At 43.2% G+C, this 25,191-nt stretch overlaps 1 protein-coding gene across 1 annotated transcript in view; it reads left to right on the forward strand.

Moving 5' to 3' along the window:
- Positions 1–25,191, forward strand: part of LOC126263189 (ubiquitin carboxyl-terminal hydrolase 34) — a 524,696-nt gene that overhangs the window by 312,368 nt on the left and 187,137 nt on the right. The gene's annotated exons all lie outside the window — the stretch shown is intronic.

Consider the following 25,191-nt stretch of genomic DNA (forward strand, 5'->3'; position numbering starts at 1 on the left):
GGAAAGACTTACCTTAGGGGGAAAAAAGGACGGGTATACACTCGCGCACACACACACATATCCATCCACACATATACAGACACAAGCAGACATATTTAATATATATATATATATATATATATATATATATATATATATAGCTGCTTGTGTCTGTATATGTGTGGATGGATATGTGTGTGTGTGTGTGTGTGTGTGAGTGTGTGAGTGTATACCTGTCCTTTTTTCCCCCTAAGGTAAGTCTTTCCGCTCCCGGGATTGGAATGACTCCTTACCCTCTCCCTTAAAACCCACTTCCTTTCGTCTTTCCCTCTCCTTCCCTCTTTCCTGATGAGGCAACAGTTTGTTGCAAAAGCTTGAATTTTGTGTGTATGTAAGTGTCTGTTTGTGTTTCTATCGACCTGCCAGCGCTTTCGTATGGTAAGTCACATCATCTTTGTTTTTTATATATATATATTCACTCGTGAAATTTGTTATTAACAATCTGAACGAATTCAAAAGTAATAGCAGTGTACGTGGCTACAATACTAGGAGAAAGGATTATCTTCACTACTCCAGGTTAAATCTAACTTTGGCTCAGAAAGGGGTAAATTATGCTGCCACAAAAGTCATTGGTCACTTACCTAATAGCATAAGACGTCTGACAGATAGCCATATAGCATTTAAAAGGAAATTAAAACAATTTATTAATTGCAACTCCTTGTACTCATTAGATTAAATTTTGGATATAGTAAGTGGGTAATTTCCCCACTCCCCACAAAAAAAAATTAAGTGTCTTGTAATATTTTGTGTAGTGTAATATCTTGTATAGACACCTTTTATTAACCTGACACATTCCACAACATTACGAAGTGCCGTATTCATGATCTATGGAACAAGTACTAATCTAATCTAATCTAATCTGTACTCCTGCGAAGTCTTGCAACATCCCTCCAGCCAACAAACATCAGAGTCTTCATCTATCAGTCGTAAAGGCTCTAGGAAATCAAAGAAAGACAAATGGTCTCCTCCTTCACCGACACTGCGATCCTTTCCAACCGTGTTGCCACGCAATATCCTCACCCGACCATCCTTCATTTCGCTGGTGTCCACTACTGACAGTTTTTCTGCACTGGAATCTGAGGGCAGACTCAGAACGAATACTGACACCTCTGTAGATCTCATGGAACAGGATCCTCCAGCCTCTGCATCCTGTAGCAGTGAGTCTTTGGAGACTGGCACTCGGTAGCCACTGATGTGACAACCCTTCATTTTTTCCCACCTCCCCTTTCTCCTTCATGACTGTCCTCCAGTGGAACATTCATCGTATTAGACCCAACAAGGAGGAATTATGATTGCTCTTAGAATCATAGCGTCCACTTCTTTTCTGCCTCCAGGAAACAAAATAGGTTCCTAGCAATCACTTTGACCTCTCACATTTCTTTCTGGTCTGCTTTGACCTTACCCCCGAGGACAGCATTCCCCCTCATGAGGGGAGTTGTGCTGCTCATCCAGGATGGCGTTCATAATCCAACCATGTCATTGAACACAGGGCTGCAAGCTGTTGCCCACTCACATTTTCCTTTCTCACTTCACCTTTTCTCTTTGTAACATCTACATCCCTCCATCATTCGGTATCACCAGTGCGGACTTCCTCCAGTTGAGTGGTGATCTCCGTCACCCCTTTTTACTGCTTGGTGACTTTAATGCACACCATCCTCTTTGGAGTCTTCCAGAACCTGTCTGAAAGGTGCCCTCTTGGCTGACCTCAGTCAACTCAACTTCATCTGCCTTAACACTAGAGCACCCATGTTCCTTTCAGACTCGATGCACACCTATTCCCATTTGGACCTCTTGTTCTGCACTGCCCAGCATGCCCGTCATCTTGAGTGGTCCATTCTCTGTACTACATTTTCCCCGTCTGATGTCCATGTAGAATATCTTACAAACGTTATCCTTCCTGCCGCAGATTGTTCCATTCCTTGCACTTCATCTTTACCACATTGTGTCCCAGTCCCTGAGGCTTGCCATGGCACAATTTGCACACGGAAACATGCCCTCCACATTTTTAACTGTCATCCTACGATGGTGAAATGTATCCGTTATACACATTTGCATGCACAGTGTTGTCACATTCTCCAGGATAGCAAAAAAGCTAGCTGGGTTTCATTTACTTGTTTTTTTAACAGTTCACTCCCTCCTCCGTCATGTGGGCCAAACTGTGATGGCTTTCTGGGACCGAGGTCCATTATCAATTTCAGGCAGGACCATTGCGGATGATGTCATTGTGGACTCCTTTGCTATCTCTAAAACCTTAGGCCGCTATTTTGTGGAGATTTCGAGCTCCACCCACTATCACCCTGCCTTCCTCCATTAGAAAAGAGTCGAGGAGGCTTGGTATACACCCTTCTCCTTAAAGAATTGTGAATGCTTCCATACCGACTTTACTGTGAGGGAGCTAGAACACTCTCTTACTTCATCATGATCTGTTCACATTCAGATGTCGCAGCACCTTTCTCTTGTAGGGAAGTAGTTTCTCCTTCATACGTACAATTGTATCTAGGCATATGGCACATTTCCTAGTCACTCACTTGAAGCCACTGTCATCCCAATACCTAAGCCCAATAAGAACAAACACCTTCCTTCTCGCTAGTGCCCCACTTCTCTCACCAGGTATGTTTGCAAGGTAATGGATCATATGACTCATGTGCAGCTGGTGTGGTGGATCGAGTCTTGCAATTTTCTGTCCCGTGTACGATGTGGATTTTGAGCATGCCATTCTGCAGTTGACCATCTTGTCACTTTGTCAACCCATGTCGTGAACAGTTTTCTGTAGAAGTGCCAGAATGCGGCCTTGTCGGACACCTTTATCCAGGAAAACTCAGTGCCTCAAGCCTCTGTCCTGAGGTTTGTGCTCTTTGCTGTAGCTATTAACACTATTACATCCTGTATCCCGCAGCCATCTCTGGCTCCCTTTTTGTCGAAGATTTTGCAAGCTATTGCAGTTCTCCATGGACTTGTCTCGTTGATCGACATCTTCTGTGATGCCTTGATCATCTTGACTTGTAGAGCATCAACAGTGGCTTTCACTTTTCCAGTGACAAAACGTTTTGTATGAATTTCTGGTGGCGCAAGGGGTTTCTTCCACTGTCTTTACATTTTGGACCTGTTGCTTTTCCATTTGCTGAAATGCCAAAATTCCTGCAACTCGTACGTGATAGGAGACTTTCTTGGTCCTCCCGCGTGTCTTACCTGGCCGCCCACTGTACCTGGCCCCTCAGTGTCCTGTGTGTCCTCAGCAGTACCTCCTGTGGAGGGGTTTGGACCACCCTCCTCTGATTGTACATTTGTACTGATCCCTTGTCCATTTGAAAGTAGACTATGGCTGTTTTGTGTATGCAGCTGCATATCCATCGGTCTTACACCATAAAATACAATCCAGTAACGGAATCCGTTTGGCCACTGTCACCTTTTACACTAGTCTGGTTGAGAGTCTCTGTGCAGAAGCCGCCGAATCACCCCTCTCATACCAGCATGATGTTCTCCTCAGCGGATACACAACATGCTGATTGTCTGCCATGCCTGGACACACATCCTGTGCCTCCTCCTTTAATGACTCCTTTGACTGCCAGTGTCAGGTGCATCCTTCTTCCCTGCTACCTCCTGCAGTTGGCTTTTGTCTGCTGCTCCTGCAGCTTAATTTCATGCTATCTGCCACTCTTGTGATGGCTGTGAACCCTTCACAATCTTGACATTGTGCACCAGCCCGTGTTCACCTTCAATTACATTTGCTTCCTAAGGAAATTGCTCCAGATTCAATCTATCGCTATAAGTTTCTTGACTTTCACACAGAATGTAGTAATACTACCTTTGTGTTCACTGATGACTCTTGGACTGCCCATGGTGTCATGTGTGTCTTCATCATTGTTACCAATAAAAAAAAAAAAAAATGAAATGAACATGTGGCATTGTTGGCCCGGAGGCGTCATCCGGGGAAGCTTACCCACTGAGTGCAAGTCTTATTTCAGTTGACACTGCATTGGGCAACTTGTGTGCTGGTGATGATAATGAAATGATGATGAGGACAAAACACAACACCCAGTCCACGAGTGGAGAAAATCTCCAACCCGTCCGAGAATCGAACCCAAGCCTGCTGTATGGAAGGCAAGCGCATTACCACTCAGCTAAGCAGCGGACATTGGCACTAATGATTTTCATTATCAGCTTCAAGAACACTGCTCAGTATTTATAGCAGAGCTCTTTCCCTCATATCAGGCCATGAAGTACATCTGGTGACACAGGCTTTTCAATTGTGTTATCTGCTCCGATTCTCTCAGTGCCCTTCAGAGACTCTGTGTACTGTACACAGGCCATCCTTAGTGCAATAGGTCCAAGGAAGCTTCCACTAGCTCACTTTTCAGGCAGCCACTGTTGTAGTTATGTAGGTTGCTGATCACATTGATCTGACTGAAAACGAGGCTGCTGCCAAGGCTGCAGTCCCCCTACCTCAGCCCACTAGTTTTTCCACTCCTTCCGATGATCCCTGTGCTGCCATCTGCTAGCAGATGGTGACACTTTGGCGTCACCACTGGTCTTCTCTTCATGGGAACAAGCTCCAGGGAATTAAACCTCTCCCTGCAGCTTGGCAGACCACCTCTCCCCTTTCACAGCAACAGATCATTTTAGCTAAGTTGTATATTGGGCACTGTTGTTTTATCCATCACCATTTGTTAAGTGGTGATCTCTCACATTGTCATCAACTTTTGACTGTTTGCCATTTCCTGACCTAATGCTCTTTTTTTTTTTTGCCCACTGACATTGTAATGATGTTTGCCATCTATGTTATCGGATGTTTTAGCGAACAATATGTGGGCTCTAAACCACGTTTTATTTTTTATATGTCGTAGCAGAAAAATAGAGAAAAAAAGATGAGGAAGATGGTTGGCTTGGTACAGGAGGACAAGGTGAACCAAATGGGAAGATGATGTTGAGGTTCTGGAGGAATGTGGATACAGTGTCCTCACTATCAGTCCAGATCATGAAAATGTCATCAGTGAATGTGAAGGATTCCTGTAGGTGACTCATGAATTGATTGGCATGGGACCGTGCACTGAAGATTCCCGTTGTTGTACCAGATATTTATTTGTAGATGCCTTCAAAGGAGAGGTAATAGTGGATGAGGATATCGTTGGTCATGGTGACCAGGAAGGAGGTTGTAAGCTTCTAGTCATTTGGGAATTTGGAAAGTTAGTGTTCATTAGTGACAAAGCAACGGCACTGGGGATGTTATTTTAGGAGGATGTGGCGTCAGCAGTGATGACCAGGTCTCCGGGTGGTAAAATAAGAGGAAATCTCAGGAGTCTTTTACACACACCAAGAAAAGTTTTGCATCACCCCAGTTCCCAGAACTCTTGAAGATAGATGTGGATATTGTATCGCAGACACATTCCCTATGACTGTTCAGAGATGTCACTAAACCCGCCCAAAGATGTAAACAACCATGCATGAGCAGTGCCTCTTAGACAGAGGGAACCAACAACCGACCAGTTCCAGTTATTCCACCAGGGAGGAAGTACACGGCTCATGTTGTCTGTTGTTCAGCCATGCCTAGAAGGTAAATAATGCAGTTCGATTGTGTCTGCTCTCAACAAGGGAAGTGTCCAGGTGTCTCACAGTGAACCAAAGCGATGTTGTTCGGTCATGGAGGAGATACAGAGAGACAGGAACTGTCAATGACACGACTCACTCGGGTCACCCAAGGGCTACTACTGCAGTGGATGACCGCTACCTACGGATGATGGCTCGGAAGAACCCTGACAGCAATGCCATCATGTTGAATAACGCTTTTCATACAACCACAGGAAGTCATCTTACAACTCAAACTGTGCGCAATAGACTGCATGATGCGCAACTTCACTCCCGACATCCATGGCGAGGTCCATCTTTGCAACCACAACACTTTGCAGCGCAGTACAGATGGGCCCAGCAACACACCAAATGGACCGCTCAGGATTGGCATCATGTTTTCTTCACTGATTAGTGTCACATATGCCTTCAACCAGACAATCGCCAGAGACATGTTTGGAGGCAATGCGGTCAGGCTGAAGGCCTTAGACACACTGTCCAGTGAGTGCAGTAAGATGGAGGTTCCCTGCTGTTTTGGGGTGGCATTACGTGGAACTGACGTATGCCACTGGTGGTCAGCCATCCTCCGACCAATAGTGCAACTATATCGGCAGAATATTGGCGAGGCTTTCGTCTTCATGGATGGCAATTCACACCCCCATTGTGCACATCTTGTGAATGACTTCCTTCAGGACAACAACATCGATCGACTAGAGTGGCCAGCACGTTCTCCAGATATGAACCCATTTGAACATGCCTGGAATATATTGAAATGCGCTGTTTGTGGAAGATGTGATCCACCAACCACTCTGAGGGATCTATGCCGAATCACTGTTGAGGAGTGGGACAATCTGAATCAACAGTGCCTTGAGGAACTTGTGGATAGTATGCCACGATGAATACAGGCATGCATCAATGCAAGAGGACGTGCTACTGGGTATTAGAGGTACTGGTGTGTACAGCAATCTGGACCACCACCTATGAAGGTCTCGCTGTATGGTGGTACATCGTGCAATGTGTGGTTTTCATGAGCAATAAAAAGGGCAGAAATGGTGTTTATATTGATCCCTATTCTAATTTTCTGTGCAGGTTCCTGAAGTTTGGGAACCAAGGTGATGCAAAACTGTTTTTGATGTGTGTATGTAGGAGGGTAAGTTATGTGTAATAGGTTGAAGGTGTTGGTCCAAAAGAGCAGAGACACTCTCAGTGGGGTACAGTAACCAGTGAGGTTTGTGGACTCTAGGAAGCATGAAGAAGGTGGGAATGCAGGGGGTTGTGAGGGTTGAGGGGGGAGAGAAAGTCAGGGGTGAGATTCTGGGATGGACCAGAGGATTTGAGGAGTTAGCGAAGATCCTGAGGAAGGTGGTTAGCTTGGTTGCGGAGGACAAGGTGAACCAAATGGGGAGATGATGATGAGGGTCTGGAGGAATGTGGATACGGTGTCCTCACTCTCAGTCCAGATCTTGAAAATGTCATAAGTGAATCTGAAGGAGTCCTGTAGATGACTCATGAATTGGTTGGCATGGGATGGTGCACTGAAGATGCCCGTTGTTGTACCACATATTTATTTGTGGGTGTTGCCTTCGAAGGAGAGGTAATAGTGGATGAGGATATCATTGGTCATGGTGACCAGTAAGGAGGTTGTAGGCGTGGAGTCATTTGGGCATTGGGAAAGCTAGTGTTCATGAGTGACAAGGCCATGGTACTGGGATGTTATTTTAGAAGGATATGGCATCAGCAGTGATGACCAGGTCTTCGGGTGGTAAAAGAAGAGGAAATCTCAGGAGTCTTTTATATAAGATGGTAAGTTCCGTGTAATAGGTTGAAGGTGTTGGTCCAAAAGAGCAGTGACTCTCTCAATGGGGTACAGTAACCAGTGGTTAGGTGTATGGACTTTAGGAAGCATGTAGAAGGTGGGAGTGCAGGGAGTTGTGAGGGTTGAGGGGAGAGAGACAGACTCAGGGATGAAATTCTGGGATGGACCAGAGGATTTGAGGAGTTAGTGAAGATCGTGCAGAGTTTGTAGGCAGATGTATCTGACACCTGTCAGAGTAGCTCTGCCAGGTAATCCCTGTGATCATAATCACACTGCTGGATCCTTGGTTGGCAGTTAGGATGGGGATGGTTGGGTGTAAGCTGTGTCCCTGCAATACCTATTTTTCCAGGAGTTCTATTCCTGCAAGAACAGGAGTTCTATTCCTGCAAGAACAGGAGAACCAGTGAAGTTTGAAAAGTGGGAAATGAGAGCATGTAAAGTCATGAGTCATTCTTGGGAAGCTCAGTTGGTAGAGCACTTAACCATGAATGGCAAAGCTACTAGGTTCAAGTCCTAGTTGGCGCACAGTTTTGAATATGCCAGGATGTATCATTTTATTTATTTATTTATATATTTATTTGTTTTCTTTTGGAACAAAGTCTTCAGGACAAACATGTTCAATTCTTGCAAATTCTAATAATGCATTAAACCTGTCCAGGGTGGCCGCAAACCAGGAGTATTAGGAATTATCAGGGAATTTCATGCAGCTGGGATATATCAGGGAATTTCATGCAGCTGGGATATATCAAGGAATTTCATAAAGTATCAGAGAATTTTTTTGTGACTAACCCGCCTTTTATATATATTCAAAATGTGTCACGCCATCTATGGGCTGCAGCTGGAAGATTACTGCACATTATTGTTTGGGATAATATTGTAATTGCGGAGACCTGTATGTGTGCTTGTTGTTCTGTGGTATAAACTGTGGAAACATTGAGTCATGGAACATACTTTGTATATATAGCAGTGTTCTCCAACTAATACATGTACTATATTTTATTTTTAATGTACAACATGTTGGTTCAGCACTAAAAATTTCTCCTTATTATAAAGATAGAGTGAGGGAATCTAGCACTTCTTGTAATCATTTTTATAGGATTTCATGAGTCACTCAATAAAGTATGTCAAGAAAGTCAAACGGATATAAATATCAGATTTTAGAGCAATGAATAAGAATGAAGTTTGTACATGATACTCAACATCAAATTTTCTTCATCATGCAAGAGCTTCTGATTTTCTTCCGTCGTTAAAGGAAATGCTTCTACCTCTTTCACGCCATATTAGAATCTTACAAATCTCGATGAATGGATCAAATGTTAATGATGAATTTTTCACAGAAAATCTGAGCTGCAGTCTACTACCGCTCAGGGGCTCGGCATTGATTTGCTGGGTAAGGGCTTGGCAACCCCTGGGTTCCTGAGCTGGGGACTGGTAAGTGCCACCAATCTGCCATCACCGTATACTCTGGGCATGCCTCAGCGACCATTCCATGGTACGGCGGATCTTGGCTTCACAACCATGTCCGCGAGGACGGGATAAACCTCTATAAAAATAAACCCTCAATCTCAAGGGTTCTTTGCACTGCTGGGATGCATGGCTGTTGAGGTGGAACAGTCATTAGCGGGAAACCTCTGGGGAACCTGCTGCACATCACTCGTGTAAGGCTTGCTGAGGCACGCAGTGCTCTGTCTGAGTGGACCCTTATTTCCCTACCTGCTCATGGAACCATCAAAATCATCATCTTCTCCTCCCGGTGGGAAGGGTGTACTGCGTGGGAGTATTCACACCCATTCATCCAAAAGAAAGAGAGAGGCTAGTCCTCCTGATAATAAGAATACTTCGGACTGCAGTAACAGGGCTCATGGAGTCATGAATAACAATGTGTTTCTGATGATACAGAGGAAGGAGGGAACATTTGAAAAAGTGTCCCCCTTTTCTATCCATAAGGGTTTGGAAGGCCTTGCTGGAACATTAAAATGTATAAAACGATTGCATAATGGCTCATTGTTGGTTGAAACTAACAGGTCAAAGCAGCTAGAACTTCTTAAGAAATCACAGAAACTGAGTGACTATGATATCATTGTTGAGACACACACCTCTGTCAACACCAGTAAAGGTGTTGTCACATGCCATGATATCATGGACATGGACATAGCATAACTGAAGCAAGAATGGGGATCCCAGGGAATAGTCGATGTGGAGCAGGAACGTGCAGGAATGATGGAGCAACTGAAAATATTGCCACTTTCATTGTCACATTCAACACTGCCTGAACTTAATGTTCGGCCTTACATTCCAAATCCTATGTGGTGCTATAAATTCCAGCGTTTTGGCCATACAACCATGATTTGTGGAGGTGAAGCGATCTGTGGGAACTGCAGAAAAGCCATTCATGACACTGGGACTGACTGCCCGTCTTCAGTGATCTGCATCAACTGCTCTAGAAACCACCCAGTCCAGAGCTGAGACTGCCCTGTTTTTGCTCAAGAGCGCAAAATACAAGAGATAAAAGTGACCGTGCCGATCCCCTATGCCGAAGTCAAAAAAGAATATCAGTTGTCGAAACCCCCTGTCTTTGCCAGCTCATATTATTCCATGGTGCAGAAACCTATTACCAAGGTGGACGCTTCGACACAGATGACGCCTAGTGTGCCTGTATTTGCACATGTACATGTCAAGGGAAAAAGTGTAAGGACAAAGCAATCCAGTCAGCTGCACCAAGAGAGATCAACAACAGTTCTGCAGTGAGCATCCAGAAGGTACAAGAAAAGCAGTCTCTCAATGCCCCCTTTCCACCTCATCCTTAAAGGGACAGGGTTCAGGGAACGGCTCACGACGTTCGGGTCGAAAGCTGTCCCGAGTGCCATCAGACGTCATTCTTTCCCATCTGACTGATGAGGAGGATGTAATGGAGTTGATGCTTTGCATCCAGGCAGCCCCTCCACTCCCCCTCACTCTTAAAGTGCTTCACCTCCCCAGTGCAAAGAAAGGGGTAAATTAAAATCCCACCAATGACATGGCTTCCAGATAGGGTTGCCATACGCCACGGATTTCACGGACAGTCCGCGATTTTAGGGTAAATGAAAACGTCCGGGCCGAAAAGGCAAATGTCCGCGATATTTGCTGGATTTGAAGTCAACTTCTGGTAATTTCAAAAATTGCTGTCAAAGAAGCATCAATATGTTATCTCTTTGCCTTCACATTATATAAAATCCAAACAGAACAGAACGGCTTTCGAGATATGGAAACAATGGGCAGTCAGGCTCGGGCGTACGGTACATCCTCTTCGATTTGCGAGAATGCGAGTTGTCGATACAGTGGGCGGTCAGTCATCTCTGGAAATGAAGAGTATTATCCTCTTTGATTAGCTTGTTGAATGTTCGCATGGTTTGTTGTACTTGCGATTTCGTTGTGTTATATTGTATTAAATAGTTATTATTTGCCTGGCGGTTTAATAATGTCGGCTAGACGGAAGGTTAAGTACAGGGAGGAATATACTGAACCGTTTCCAAGTATAAAGCGAGGAAGAACTGAATACGTGTACTGTTTAATGTAATGCATATTCTTATTTTTTGTAATAAATCCTTTCTTAATGAATCAGTCCTTCCTAAACTCTGGATCATTAATTAAATGCACATTTCCCTTAGCTTATGGGCATGAGGACTCCTTATTCCTCTTATTTCCTTCGATCGGCTACGGTGACCGTAAGTTTTGTCCTGGTTTTGGATTCCGAGATTATGGCAACCCTACTTCCAGACTACAATAGAACACAATTGTGTTCAGAACTCATGTGAAGGAACTGCAACTCCTAGCACAGACATGTCCCTTGTGATTTTGTTTACAAGAAATGCATTTTAAAGATACAGATGTCCCTGTGCTACAGGGATATACACTATAACATAATGATAACCTGTCAGGGGAAAGGGCCAAGGGAGGTGTCTAAAATGAACTGCTACATTGTCAGAAAATTAGCTAACTAGCTTGATTGACCTTTTACTTTGGCACGGGTAAGACAGATACTGCATTTAAACACTCTCTTGATTTTTTGCCTAGATGCATGCATTTTAAAGTTTTTTACCTGTCTAATACAAAAATCTGTGAAAAAAATTGACTATAGATGATTATGTTTTCTTCGTGGCTGGTGTAAGGAGAGAACGGGTTAGGTACAGGACGAGTTGGCGGTCGGAGGTTTCTGTTTCTCCAGTTGTTAGAGAAGGCCAGGCAAAGTTGGAGAAAACTGCTACAACCCATGACGAAGACTCGGTCTCTCGCGGCAGCTAAAATACTCACAGTCGCCATAAGATTTTCTGGAAAACACTTTCAGAATGAGGAGGTTGAACAATAGTGGCCTTATATCTTATGACTAATAAACTGATCACTTAGGGAATGTCTTGAACACACAAGCTGACGGCGAAATATTGCGCGTCGCTTGGAGCGTGATATTAGCAGATTCGCCCAGTATTGTTAATTCGCAAAGAAATCACTATGCACTGTATTGCTTAACACACTAATAGTTTTCATGAAGGTCTGGGGATCCAACATCGAATAAAAGTTTGTAGACGATATTTATTTTCTTTTTCACCAATTCAATTTTTTATTCTTGATAATTGCAATTACAAGTTGACCTCTGCACTTCAAATTATTTCTATATGCAGATTTATCTGACCTCCAATAAAGCACAATATCCATTTGGCATTCCTTAACTCCAACAGTTACAAAAAAGTTAATGCTTCTTTTTTCACAGCAAAGAGCATTGTCATCACAGCAAAGAGCATTGTCATCTCAATTACGGTAGCGCATCATCGCTGGTACTTGCAGCCGGAATAATTCTATAATATTACATTACATAGGGAAATTACATGTCGCAGTGTTTGTCACCAATTTGCACCACTCCTCTGCTCTTCCCTTGGCTATTGACCTGCAAGCAGTTGCAGTTCAATTCATGTGTGTCAAAGGATCTCTGTTTGCCCACTGTATTTACCTCTGCAAGATGCACTAGTTTCTGAGGCTGTCATGGATCTTATTGCACAACTCCCGCGACCATTTCTCCTCATGGGAGACTTCAATGCCCATTATGTCCTGTGGGGCTCGGCCAATATTTGCCCTCAGGGTCGGGTTTTAGAGGGCCTCATGACGTTTCACTAGCTGAGCATCCTCAACACGGGTACTCACACACATTTCTCTACTGCTACTGGGTCACTCCAGCCATTAACCTCTCCTTCTGTTCTCCTGTCCTTACTGACTCTGTTAAGTGGGAGGTCACTGATAACCTTCAGTCCAGCGACCACTTCCTAATCTGCCTTCGTCTACCAAATGGCTCACCACCTGAAGTTAAGCCCCAAAAATGGATGGTCATCAGAGCTAACTGGACACATTTCAGCCAGCTGGCTGTGTTTGAACACTGCGACAGGGTCCAAGGATGGGTGGACCACATCGCACGAGTGATCCATCGTGCCGCTGACCTGTCTTGGTGGACAGATGCGTGCCATTCCGTGATCCGGGAAAGGAGTGTGGCTTTTCAACATTTTAAATGCTGACCAACAGCAAACAACCTTAGGGCATTTCAAGTTGCATTGGCCAAGGTCAAGTTGCATTGGCCAAGGCTCGACGCATCATTAGAGAGAGTAAGAAAAGGTCATGGCAAGTGTTATTGGACTCCATCAAGCATTCCACTTCTTCTATAAAAGTATGGGAAGCCATCCAGAGGATTTCTGGTAAATGCAGCCGTTTACCGATAGCAGCAGTGCTGAAATAGGGGTGCCTCCAAACATCACCTGGAGACATTGCTTAGGCGCTGGCCAAACATTTTGCACAAACTACTGCCAATGCCAGCGAGGATCTGGCGTTTCGTTGCTATCGTGCGACTGTAGAGAGGGAAAAGTTGGACTTCAGGTCCAACAGCTCTGAGTCCTACAACTGCTCTTCCTCCAGATAGGAGTCAAATTGGCACTGACTGAGATCCGTGACACTGCATCCAGTCACGACCAAATCTGGTACTGCATGCTTCAACATTTGCCAGCGGCATCAAAGGAAATCCTCCTCGAATGTTTTAATCTAATATGGCAGACAGGCAACTTCCCCAACTCGTGGAGAGAAGCAATTCTGATCTCTCTCCTCAAACCATGAAAGGACTTCACATGTACCAATAGTTATTGGAGTATCGCCTTAATGAGATGTGTAGGAAAGACCCTCAAGCGAATGGTTAACCATCGTCTGGTCTGGTTGTTAAGAGACCAGGCAACTCCTTAACCTCTCTCGATGTGGATTCCGAAGATTTTGGTGGGCAATCTGACCCTCTTAGAGTCAGCTATTCAGCAGGCTTTCATCCGTAAGCATCATTGTATTGGCATATTGTTCAATATAAGTGAGGCATATAATACGACTTGCACAACTGCATCAGTGCAGCTTTTGTGGCCACCTACCCATCTTCATGTAGTCTTTCCTGTCTCAATGGTTTTTTAGGACCCAAGTTGGTGACACACTGTCTGATTGATTTGTGCAGAAGAATGGTGTTCCTCAGGGCAGTGTTTTAAGTGTTACCCTCTTTGCCACAGCCATCAACAGCATCACATCTATGGTAAGGAGTCTTGTACAGTGCTCCTTATTTGTAGACAATTTTGCTGTTTTCTGTTCTTCCTCCAGTGTTGCAACAGCGAGCCGTCGGTTGCAACTTACAGTGCGGAGGTTAGAGGAGTGGGCTGCAAGGATGGGTTTCCAGTTTTCTGCAGATAAATATGGATGTGTTCATTTTAATCATTCTCATTATCTTTTTTATTTGCCTGCCTTGAACATGGGGAACACCATCCTACATTTTAGAAACAGAGTGCGGTTTCTGGGCCTCATTTTTGACTCCTGATTGTCGTGATTACCACATGTGCGAGACCTGAAAGCCATAAACTTGAAGGCACTGAACCTCATCAAATGCCTTAGCCACAGGTCTTGGTGAGCGGACAGAGTGCGTCTCCTTCAGTTTTATTGTGCTTTTGTGGGTTAGTGGCTGGACTATGGTTGCATAGTGTGTGGGTCAGCAAGGCCCGCCCTCTCTCTCTCTCTCTCTCTCTCTCTCTCTCTCTTTCTTTTTTTTTTCGTATCATTGACACTGTCCATCATGAGGGGATTCGGCTGGCCACGAGTATTTATAGGACCAGTACCATACGTATCATCTGTGCTGAGGTTGGGGAACCACCACTTACTACCTGGCACCAGCTCCTCATGGTGCATCGGGTGTGTAAGTTCCTTGCAGCTCCGGCTTCATCCACACACCATACTGTTTCTCTTCCACCTGTGGAATGCCTTTTTTTTCCAGCCGTCCATGAGCCATGATGCCATTTGGGACCCGCATGCTGCGTGTTTGCTGAAGTCACCCAGTGTGGAGTCAGTACGACCACAAGTCCAGGGTTTTAACTGCCTGCCACCCTGGTTACTGGAGAGGCCCAGAGTGGTTTTAGATTTGGTGCGGTAGAGGAGAGATAGCACTCCTGCTTCCGTTTTTAATGTGATATTCTCTCATACTATATCTGAGTACCACGACCATGTAGCTGTTTTTAGGATGGGTCTAAGCAAGGGGCATTCTTCTGGTGTTAGATTTCTTGTCTGCTCAGATTCTGAGCGCCCTTTACTCTCTCCAATGTTTGTACCAGCAGATACATTAATCCAGAATATCTAGGATGCCCTCCTACAACTACAATGACTGGAGGAGGGCTCTTTCTGCTGGGTACCTGGGCAAATCGGAATTGTGGCAAATTTAAAGGCGGATACAGCAGACAAGAAGGCATGTCATGATCATCTGGTATTTTGGTGTGCTATCCCCCTGCATGCTATCACCTTACTGTTGAGGTACAAAAGTCATGTGTCAATGGGAAGACTAGTGGCTGGCAGTGACTAACAACAAGCTCCATGTCATCAAGCCCACAACTTGGCCGTGGACTACTTCCTTCCAGCCATGTCAGCGGGACGAGGTCCTTCTTACTCGTCTTCGCATAGGCCACAGCCCTATGACACATGGATTCTTACTCCGGTGAGAGGACCCTCCACTGTGTGGTGCTTATGGCATGCAGATCGCAGTGCACTGCATTTTTTTAGACTGCATTTTATTTGCTGACCAGCAGACTGTGGTGAATTTGCTGGCGGATCTGCCATCTATTTTATGTAAGGATCAAACGAATGTGGTTAGGGTTTTAAAGTTTTATGTATTGTCCAGAATTTTTAACAAGATTTTAGGGATATGTTCTTAATGTGTCAAAGGGTGGCTGGCTCATCCTAGATTTTTGTAAGTGGTCAGCCAGTCACATTTCCCTGTGCTTTTCTTTTAGTTCTTCTGTGTTTCGTTTTCTCTGCATTCTACTGATGACCTCGCTGTTGGGTGCCCATCAGATCCAAGTGCTTGTGCCCCCCCCCCCCCCCCCCGGCCTCCCCCTCCACACACACACTGCAGTCTACTAAAGAAATATGTGATTTAGTGATACGAGCAGTTGCAGTCTTCATATCACACATGGTACATCAAGTCTTTATTTCTAAAAAAATTTGTGCATTCCAATGGGTAGAAAACAAAAAGTTGCTGCTCGTGCTACTGAAATTATTTGCAATCTTATAGAAATGGCGGAGGGTTTACAGCATGATAAAAAAGAACCGATTGGCACCAGCTAGAAAATTGTAATTGGGGATCTTTCAGATCCTCCTCTGCCAGCGAAATTTCTCAGTCATTAGCAGCTGAGTCACAACTATTCCCACAAGAGTATCAAACTAACTCTCTTACGGCACTGTTTCATGTATGGCTCTTTAGTGACAGTTATTCAAAATGTAATACGAAGATTTATCGAAGAATATTGTCCTGAAGTCTGTTGACTCTTGGACTTTACTGGTAAAGACAGTTTGCTTCTGTACAATTTGCTTTGTACTAAAAACGCTATCAAAGAATTAAAAAATAACAAAAAAGTCACCTATCTTATGATTTTACAATTTAGAAAAGATGCCTCATCTGCTTTTGTAGCTTTTACAAAAAGTTGTTGATGCGATCACTGTTGTCTGTATAAGCTGACTAAAGAAGTCTCTTGTTTTGATCCAAATCTTGTACATTTTCCTAAACTCAGAAGTAGGAGATTGAAAAATCTATTCACTATTTTGAATGAAAGTAGTTGAATCAGTGGTATTGTAGCTGATAAAATTAGTCGAAATTTCAACAGTTTTATGTTTTCAACCTTCAGCACAACTACTTCTGAGAACTTATTCACAGGCTAACAAATGCCTAGATCAGTTTTGAAACGTATTAACACACACACACACCAATCCACAATCAAATGGAGATATTGCCATTATTTATGTTCCGAAACCTTTACTTCATTCTTACCAGAACTCGTGTTCAGAATTGTCAGAATAAACATAACGTCAGATAGAAGGAACTTCAGTAACTGGATCAGAAGATTTGAAAAGAAAACGTACAGCAATTTAAAAACAAAAGATGATTTGGCATAAAAAAAAAGCTAAACTCTTAGCCAAGATTCAAGAGCAATGTAAAAATCTTCAATGATTTGATCTACCAAATATTAGATTTTTAATTTGTATTTGTTCATACTAAAAGTCATTAGCTTGTTTTTGTGTTACTCATCTTAAGTTATATGCATTTTATAAGATTGTTAAGTTACTTATAAAATACCAGCTATGGTTCTGGACTAAAATGAATAAAATAAAAACATAAATAAACATGTCTTCTTAATTTTTGTGAGTTTTATACCAGATTTAACTATGGAAAATTTATTTAGAAAACAATTAAAATTTTAACTGTCTTTATAATACAAACAAATTTTCAAAATCAGGGAAAAGTATTACAAACTTAATGGGAAACCTGGAGATATTGGAAGTTTTCAGTCGCTTCTTTGTGGCCACCATGTTGTCATTTCTGGTATCACCGAAAGAATTGTTTAATTTCTGTCTCACTTGTGCATAAAAAAAACCCTCTTATTATCTTGTCATTACATTTTCTGTTACATTCTATGCAGGGCTTCTAACTCCTCATCACACTGTGAGTACATTGCTGCATAGATTTTGACTTCGATTTCCATAGAATATTTTTAGTTTATTTTTAGAACCTGCCTTGTTGTTCTGTCTGAGAATCCTTTAGTATCTGTACAGTTGTTTTTATTATTATTATTATTATTATTATTATTATTATTTCTTATCGACTGTAAAGCCTACATCTCAATTTCCCCTCTGTGCTGTTCTTCTGTTGGAAAAAATGTGTTTCTGATTTTAATTTTTTTGGAACTCATTTTGTTACCTTACTTTTAACAAGGCTACCAAGTCCAATAAATCCTATTTTAACTTCACTAACATATCTTCAGATTCTAAAGGTCACTAACTTATTGTTTTGAAATAAAAATGTAGTTGAAGCATATTATTTTTAAGTTCCTTATTATTATCTGTTTAGCCATACTTTAGCTAGCAACATGCAGTCAAATAAGTAGCAGACTTTGCCCCGTAATCTGATGCTTTTATCGTAGTTGTGCATGTCCGCTACTCCCAATATTTCTTTACCTTGGCTAGAATGCCAAAATGTGAGGAACTTGCACATTGAAAAAGAGCATATGACAACCCTACCAGTGCCTGAAGAGTTTGGCAAGACATGCAAATAGTGTTAAACATCAACAGTGCTACGCTTACAGGACTTTCAGCCCAGAAATTTAGGTGTTCATTGTTGCAGGTTTCAGTACGTAGATTGATTTGATGCTGCCCTTCATGTGTCTCTCCTGTGCAAGTATCTTGTACATCTACATCTATATACATACTCCACCACTACTTGTCATTTTCTTTTGCATTCCACATGCAAAGAAAGCAGCTGTCCATGTATGTTCGTGAGAGCCCTCATTTCTCTTATTTCGTGGTCCTTATGCGAAATATACATTGACAGCAACAGAATCATTCTGTAGTCAGCTTCACATGCCAGTTCTCTAAATTTTCTCAGGTTGTGTTTTGCAAAAATAACATTGTCTTCTCTCATGGGATTTCCATTTGAGTTCATAAAGCATCTCTGTAATATGTCATGATCAAGAATCTTCAGCTAACAAATCCAGCAGCAAGCTTCTGAATGCTTTGATGTCTTCCTTTAATCTGAACTGGCGGGAATCCCAAACACTGAAGTAGTACTCAAGAATGGGTTGCAGTGGTGCCCTATACACAGTCTCCTTTGTAGATGAGCTTACACGTCCCTAAAATTTTCTCAAGTAGCCAAAGTTGACCATTTGACTTTGTCAAGCAGTAAACTACTAATGCAGTGTTCGAACATTACAGGATTATTTTCCTGCTCATCTGCATTAACTTATATTGTCCTACATTTAGAGCCTGGTTCCAATTATCACACAAACTATAAATTTTGTCTAACTCTTCTGTCCTCGTACGATCATTCAACTATGACACCTTCCTGTACACCACAGTATCATCAGATAGCTGTTCGCCTTGCTCATCAGATTGTTTATGGATACAGAGAATAAGAGCAGTCGTATCACACTCCTCTGGGACATTCCGTATGAAGAACTTCATCTCTGATGAACACTCACCATTGAGGACAATGTACTACATTGTATTACTTAAGAAGTGTTGGAGCTACTTACATATCTAGGAACCTATTCGATAAGCTCGTACCTTCGTTAACAATCTGCTGTGGGGGGCTATGTTAGATACTTTCCAGAAACCTAGAAATATGGAATTTGCTTGTTGCCCTTCATCCATGGTTTGCAGGATAGCCTGTGAGAAAACGACAAGCAGAATTTCACACAAACTATGCTTTTGAAATATGTGCTGATTTATGGACAGAAATTTTTCCTTCTCAATGAGGTTTATCATACTCAAACTCAGAATTTGTTCAAGAATTCTATGGCAAACCGATGTTAAGGATATTGGTCTGTAATTTGTGGGTCCTTTCTTTTACCCTTCCTATTAACAGGAGTCACCTGCACTTTTTTCCACATGCTTGGGACTTTGTGCAGGGGAGAGATCCGCAATAAATACCGAATTGGGGATCCATCTGGTCCTGACGACTTACTTGTTATCGTCTCTTAAGGGATGCCTGTTACTATGCCCTCCTTATGGGGGACCATACAATGGTGAAACAATGGTATTATTGTACAATCCTCCTTCATAAATGATTCCTTAAACGTTAAATTTAACCTTCAGCTTTTCTTTTGCTGTCTCTTATTGCCACACAAAGACTTTGGCTCACTTAGAGACTGTATATAGGACCAGAATTTTCTCAGTATCTTGGAAAGATATTTTGCTAAGATATGGCAGTGGAAATTTTGTGGTTTGTGCATAAATAATTTTACAGAAGCACAAATTTTGACTCTTTGTCTCTGCTTAACTACTCACACTTCCCTACATTACACCTCCTTCCATTACCCAAGTGACAATTCCTTCATGCTTCAGAATGTGTCCTGTCAGTCAGTCCTTTCATTGAATCAAGTTGCGCCACAAATTTCTTTTCTCTGCAGTTCAGTGCAGTATTTCTTAATTAGTTATCTAATCTTCAACATTCTTTTGCAGCACCACATTACGAAATCCACTATTCTATAATATTTCAACAGCCCTCAATTTTTGTCATATGTGATTGTACCGTGTGAAATTTAAAACTATCCCGGCCCTTAAATTGTTCCATGAAATTTCAGGCCATCTGCAAGGTTACTCCCACAATATTTCGATGAAGCCTTCTGGCCATCTTCAGTTGTATACTGGTGAAACTACACTGAGCTCCCATGTTTTAACAAAATGACACAGTATTTAAATATTGTACTGGTTGCTATGAATCAGATTTAATACATATCAGGTAGTAGTATTGTCTAACATATCACATAGTGTGATTGTTGGGTACGGTAGATCTCTAAACATTCTTCTAAACCGAAAGAAACCACACTTTTTATACTGCCATGCAACTTCAGTTTTTTCCTCCTGCAACTACACTTCATAATACACTCCTGGAAATGGAAAAAAGAACACATTGACACCGGTGTGTCAGACCCACCATACTTGCTCCGGACACTGCGAGAGGGCTGTATAAACAATGATCACACGCACGGCACAGCGGACACACCAGGAACCGCGGTGTTGGCCGTCAAATGGCGCTAGCTGCGCAGCATTTGTGCACCGCCGCCGTCAGTGTCAGCCAGTTTGCCGTGGCATACGGAGCCCCATCGCAGTCTTTAACACTGGTAGCATGCCGCGACAGCGTGGACGTGAACCGTATGTGCAGTTGACGGACTTTGAGCGAGGGCGTATAGTGGGCATGCGGGAGGCCGGGTGGACGTACCGCCGAATTGCTCAACACGTGGGGCGTGAGGTCTCCACAGTACATCGATGTTGTCACCAGTGGTCGGCGGAAGGTGCACGTGCCTGTCGACCTGGGACCGGACCGCAGCGACGCACGGATGCACGCCAAGACCGTAGGATCCTACGCAGTGCCATAGGGGACCGCACCGCCACTTCCCAGCAAATTAGGGACACCGTTGCTCCTGGGGTATCGGCGAGGACCATTCGCAACCGTCTCCATGAAGCTGGGCTACGGTCCCGCACACCGTTACGCCGTCTTCCACTCACGCCCCAACATCGTGCAGCCCGCCTCCAATGGTGTCGCGACAGGCATGAATGGAGGGACGAATGGAGACGTGTCGTCTTCAGCGATGAGAGTCGCTTCTGCCTTGGTGCCAATGATGGTCGTATGCGTGTTTGGCGCCGTGCAGGTGAGCGCCACAATCAGGACTGCATACGACCGAGGCACACAGGGACAACACCCGGCATCATGGTGTGGGGAGCGATCTCCTACACTGGCCGTACACCACTGGTGATCGTCGAGGGGACACTGAATAGTGCACGGTACATCCAAACCGTCATCGAACCCATCGTTCTACCATTCCTAGACCGGCAAGGGAACTTGCTGTTCCAACAGGACAATGCACGTCCGCATGTATCCCGTGCCACCCAACGTGCTCTAGAAGGTGTAAGTCAACTACCCTGGCCAGCAAGATCTCCGGATCTGTCCCCCATTGAGCATGTTTGGGACTGGATGAAGCGTCGTCTCACGCGGTCTGCACGTCCAGCACGAACGCTGGTCCAACTGAGGCGCCAGGTGGAAATGGCATGGCAAGCCGTTCCACAGGACTACATCCAGCATCTCTACGATCGTCTCCATGGGAGAATAGCAGCCTGCATTGCTGCGAAAGGTGGATATACACTGTACTAGTGCCGACATTGTGCATGCTCTGTTGCCTGTGTCTATGTGCCTGTGGTTCTGTCAGTGTGATCATGTGATGTATCTGACCCCAGGAATGTGTCAATAAAGTTTCCCCTTCCTGGGACAATGAATTCACGGTGTTCTTATTTCAATTTCCAGGAATGTAGATTAATTTAACCTCATGTTTTCGTAGTATTCTGCCTATTTTCATCTGAAAATTTCCAGTATACAGCAGGTAGGCTGTTATCTCGGAGCCCTCATCCTCTTGCTTGTTGTGGTGTTCATAGGTTTGTAGCATTGTTTCATGTAATGAGTTTAGATGTATAATGAACTCTTGGAGACTGTCCAAACCATGAAGTTTAATTATTAAAGCATCATCAACTTATTGCCAAAAAACAGTTGGTCTCAAAACTGCTGAGTTGAGCGCCCACTCCTGACTCCCCATGGTGACACCGCCAGACTGTTTGTAAAATTCATTATTAAATGAAAAGCACATTGAGGTAAGAGAGTGCTTGAACGCTGCTATTATGTTGGCACCAAACCTATTCCCAATGAGATGTAGCAAGTCCATCAGAGGCACTTTTGTAAAAAGAGAAATAACATGAAAGTTGACAAATAAGTCATTGCTTCCCAGCTTAAATGACTTACATTTGTTAATAAAATCAGTAGAATTTCTTATATTATGTGGACACTTGCCTACAATTAGTTTGAGTAAAGATGCCAAGTATTTGGCCAAATCGTAGGTGGCTGTTCCCAATATTACTCAGAATAGGTTATAGCGGCACACTTTTATACAGGGTGCCATAAATTTGGACAAATGAAACTTTTTTTTTAAAGCAAATTTATTAAAACAAAATACAAAAGAAAATGAAAATCCTTTTATATATAAGTAGTGATATCTTTCAAGAGTAATATTACTCGATGTAACCCCCGTCAACGGCAATGACCATCTCCAATCTTGTCTTGAAGCAATCGCATGCACTTTTTAAACCAGCACTGCCCACATTCACGAATGCCGCTCCAATAGAGGTGCGTAGAGATGCAACATTAGGGTGCCTCGGCTTATTGGTAACTCTTCTGACCACGCTCCAAACATAGTAGTTGAGGGGATTGACATCCAAGCTATTTGGGGGCCAGAACTCCTTTGACCAGAACATGGCAGCATTATCCGTGAGCCGGTTTTGGACTAAATGGCTCGTATGAGGTCATCCTCTGCCATCCAAAGTATTGTTCACTTGCTGACATTCAATACTGATGCCAAGTTCCTGAGCTATTGCCACGGGTCCTCTGAAATCAGCACCTGAACCATTTTGATGACTACTGCAGTTTGTGAGATGCGTTTCCTCGAGTGAGGTTTCCTCACTGGATTAGTGGAAACTTCCACAGACTTCTCTGAAGCATTGTACTTGGTCACTATATCATAAACAGTTGATCTCCAGTACACGAAGAATCGAATTATTTCAATGGACAAACACCCTGTGCAAAGACCTTTGGTAATCACAGCTCTTCAGTTGTACTCCACACTTGTCTGCAACACTCGGCCATTTTGAAGTTCTGACTATTTACTAGATGTCTATGGCATTCAGGAATGCCATTTGCAACCTCTGGCAGAACTACGGTATGACAAGAAATTCAAACTGAGATTTATCCGGATTTAAGTGCTGCACCCTGTAGATCTTAGGCAGTCCAAAAGTCTAGACAACCTATGTGGAACTGAATTGTGTGGTTCCCACATCGTAATGACCTCCTTTCCTGAGAAAAGAAAAGGTTAAAGTGATATTTTGTCCTCAACCAAAAACTTTGCGACTTCTGATATCAAAAATAGCTTAGAGCTGTGAAGGGAAGGTGTTTATGAATACAAGTTTCCATGTGACATGTGAGTGTGACAAATTAAAACGGGGGGGGGGGGGGGGGGGGGGGGCAGGAGTACATCACAGAACACCAGCAGCATATTTGCCTACTCCAAGCCAACAAATCCACTATTGCAGGACATTGTATTTATAATGGTTATTTGGTAAAATACAATGAAAAAAACTTGGGATCCATACTTAAACTTTTGCAACTGTTATCAATGAACCATTGGAAATACAATGATTTAAGGATCTTATTATTCAGGACAATGGTTTCCAGTTAAATAGCATATTGAATTCTGTTACAGAAAAACTTCGTGGTCTGCATATCCAGCTAGCATCATTCTGTGATTTTATGGTGTGGAGACACTCATATCAGTGCTCAGACTTGCAGCAGATTTCACATGCATTCTAGCAAAACGTGCAGTAATATCTGGGTACACTATGCATGCACCAGTGCAGTTTGAAACAAGGGAGCTCAGTGTCCTTTCACCAGTATACATCTGAAGGTGGCCAGAAGAAACTATGCCAAAATATCTACATCATACTCCGCAAGCCACCTAATTGTGTGTGACAGAGGGTACTTTCAGTACCACTATCTGATCCCTCCAACCCTGTTCCACTCGCAAATAGTGTGTGGAAAAAATGATTGTCGGTAAGCCTCTGTATTGGCACAAATTTCTCAAATTTTTTCCTCTTGGTCAATATGCAAAATGTATGTGCGGGGAAGTAATATGTTGTCTGACTCCTCCTGAAAAGTGCTGTCCCAAAATTTCAGTAGTAAATCTCTCTGTGATGCACAACGTTTTTCTCGTAATGTCTGCCAGTGGAGTTTGTTTAGCATCTCCGTAATGCTCTCTTGCCATCTAAAAGATCCTGTGACAAAACGTGACGCTCCTTGTTTGATGTCAGTCCTACCTGATAGGGATCCCAGATATGTGAGCAGTATTCAAAAATCGGGCGAACACATGCCTTATAAGCCACTTCTTTCATGGTTGCGTTACATTTCCTTAAGATTCTTCCGATTTGTCTGAGTCTGGTGTCTACTGTTCACACTATCCGTTTTATTTGGTCATTCCATTTAAGGTCACTCTGGATAGTTATGCCTAGATATTTTATGGCAGACACTGTCTCCAGCTGTTTGTCATCAATAGTGTAGCTGTATAGTAGTAGATTTCTTTTCCTATGTATGTGCAATATGTTACATTTATTTACGTTCAGGGTCAACTGCCAGAGTTTCCACCATTCATCAATTCTCTGCAGCTCGTTCTGCAAATTCGTACTATCTTCTGGTGTTGCGGCTTTGCTATAGACAACTGCATCCTCTGTGAATAGCCTTAAAGATCATCCGATGCTTTCTACCAGATCATTTATATATATTGTAAACAGCAATGGTCCTATCACTCTTCGCTATGGTACTCCGGATATTACCTTTACATCTGTCAATTTAGTTCCATTAAGAGCGACATGTTGAGTTCTACCTGCAAGAAAGTCTTGAATCCAATCGCAGGTCTGCTCTGATACTCTGTAAGCTCGTATTTTTTTCATTAAACGGCAGTGCGGGACGGTGTCAAATGCGTTACTGAAATCAAGGAACACGGCATCAACCTGAGTGCTGTTGTCCACTGCGCTGTGAATCTCATGGAGGTGCAGAGCAAGCTGAGTTTCACAGGATCTCTGTTTGTGGAATTCATGTTGATTTTTATAGAGGA

The sequence above is a fragment of the Schistocerca nitens genome, chromosome 1 (assembly GCF_023898315.1).
Source record: "Schistocerca nitens isolate TAMUIC-IGC-003100 chromosome 1, iqSchNite1.1, whole genome shotgun sequence".
Classification (NCBI taxonomy): Eukaryota; Metazoa; Arthropoda; class Insecta; order Orthoptera; family Acrididae; genus Schistocerca; species Schistocerca nitens.